We start from the raw sequence: 2,760 nt of genomic DNA, 5'->3' as shown, positions 1-2,760 counted from the left end.
TTTAAAATACAAAAATATTTTAATTATATTATGATATAAAAATGATAAATAATATTATATATATAATCGGGGTTAGGGCAAGGCAAGGAATTCACTCCCCCATCTTCATCCCTATCCTCAGTTGGATATCATTATCAATTGTTGTCCTTGCCAAGGCGATCTCCATCCCCAACTGGTGTTGAGTACCTAATAGGACAAGGTACATTGCCATCCCTATTCATATTCAAATCTTATTAATTGGTTAATTGTCAGGAAACTATAATTTGAAACCTAATAACTAAAATAAATAAAAGCCTAACCTAAAGTCTTAAACCTTGAGCTCGGGCTTACATTAATTTAATGATAACTAAAAAAGCTAACCTATAGATTAATTTAATTATGGCTAAACTTAACTTTATATTTTTGTTTATATTTAAGTATTTTAATTATTTAAGTGACACTTAAAAAAATAAAACATTTAATAATTAATAAAGTAAAATAAATAAAATAGAACAATAATTTATTAATAAGGTAAAAAAAATTAAAACACTTAATCATTAGCAATAATTTCGATTAAAACACTTAATCAAAATTACTAAATTAATAAATCATAGCATTAATAAAATAAAGATTAATTATTTTAAACAACATATCATTCCTTCCTTATAATAGTTATCACTTTCCATTATCGTTGACAAATTTTGTGCATCGCAAGGGTCCTTGCTAGTAAAACATAAACTAACAAATTTCTTAAATCAGTGTTTAAATTTCTTATTTTTATTAGTGTTCATTAAGTTTGGTTTTTAAGTGAAATTGAAATGCTTTTATTTAGAGTTTTAAGAAAACCAAATAGATAAATGGTAGTGAGAAAAGACAGCCATGCTACACTACATGTCTTATTATATATAGGGCATATCCGGATCCGATCCAACTTGAAGATCCAATCAGATCTAACATATGGTGATTCGAATTTGAATCCATTCAGAAAAGTTGGATATCCTAATCAAATCCAATCTTTAATAGGTTGAGGTTAAAGAATACAACATAAAACAACAAATTTCTTAATTAGTGTTATATTTCTTAATTAGTATTTATTAAGTTTGATCTTGAGTGAAATTGAAGCATTTTTAATTAACATTTGAAGGAAAACAAATTTCTTAACTAAGTTTTATTAATAATTATTATAATATTTTAAAAACAGGATTGGAATCGGAAACAGAATTGGAATCATAGTCGGAATTATAATCACCTATTCCTAATGCCTATTTGGTTCAGTTGGGAGCCGGAATTGGATTTTGATTGTTGTTTGGTTCATTTGGAGTTGTTATTTTATTATTACTTCAATACTTTATTATTTTATTATGTTTTATTTTCTTATATTAATTATATAAGAATTATTACGTAACTATTATTATATTATTAATAATATTATTACTTTACATTGTGTAAATAAAATATTTATACATTATTATATTTAAAAAATTCATATATTTTTTTCTTGTTATTAATTTATTAATACTTTTGTCATGAGTCTCTTTAAAACTCTTGAATATATAGGATTTCGAAGGATTTCGAAATCCTTCGAAATCAAAATTAGAATGGTCTATTCCCATAATCTGTTTGGTTCATATAGGAATGAGAATGGTAATTGGAATTAGCAGGAATGGGATTTCATTCCCAAAGGAGGGGCAAGGAATGGCCATTCCCTCATATGGGGGAATGCCATTCCAGTAGGAGTGGGTATGGGATTCCAGTTCCACTCAACCAAACTGTTGGAATCGGAAATAACCCATTCTGATTCCTATTCCAGACCCTTATTCCCACGAACCAAATGGGGCCTTAATTCTCTCTCTCTTTAATAATATAATATTTCTCTTTCTCTCTCTCATGAACACAATTTTAATTCTCTCTCTCTCTCTCTCTCTCTTTAATGGTATAACATTTCACTCTCTCTCTCATTAATACTCTTAATTCTCTCTTTAATAATATAATATTTCTTTCTCTCTCTTTCTTTAATAATATAATATATTAATAATAGTGTAAAGCTTTATTGATGACATGATAATAATGTGCATCTTTATTGATGACAATGATTACTTTTTTATATTTTTAAAACAAAAGAAAATAGAAGAAAATGCAAAAAAATAGAGAAAATAGATAAATAGTTTATCTCAAAGGAGAGACATGTTGACATGGACCATCCAATTTTATTATATATAGAGATTACCATTCATGGGGAGATGGTCTCAATGTACAACTATAATGTCATGTGGGTAGGTGTGCCTAGGGTTCTTGTGGGCAAGAGTTCTGGATCAATTAAAAAGAACAAATGCAAGATATACAAGGGTTATAAGCATCATTTGTTGCTTCAAATATTGTTCTTGTTGTGCTAGGTGTTCAAGGGTCTTAGAACCCATGCTGATGTAACCGTTTTTGGTCACGTACCATTTTTTGGGATGTGTAAAATCTTTTGGCTAAGTACCTCGTGTTTGACCTGGTGGTGACGTGCCTTGGTGATGAGCTACTTGGTGGCGAACTTCCCGGGGGAGAACTGCCTGGTGGCGAATTGCCTGGTGATGCTTCCTGGTGGCGAACTGCCCGGTGGCAAACTGCCTGATGGCGAACTACCTGATGGCGAACTGCCTGGTGGCGAACTGCCTGATGGCGAACTGCCTGGTGGCGCTGCCTGATGGCGAACTGCCTGGTGACGAACTGCCTGATGGCGAACTGCCTGGTGGCGAACTGCCCGGCAGTGTTCCCTGGTGGCGAACTGCCTGGTGG

Source organism: Nelumbo nucifera, chromosome 2 (assembly GCF_055504915.1).
Source record: "Nelumbo nucifera cultivar China Antique chromosome 2, China Antique-T2T, whole genome shotgun sequence".
Classification (NCBI taxonomy): domain Eukaryota; kingdom Viridiplantae; phylum Streptophyta; class Magnoliopsida; order Proteales; family Nelumbonaceae; genus Nelumbo; species Nelumbo nucifera.
Note: the sequence above shows the minus strand (reverse complement) of the source record.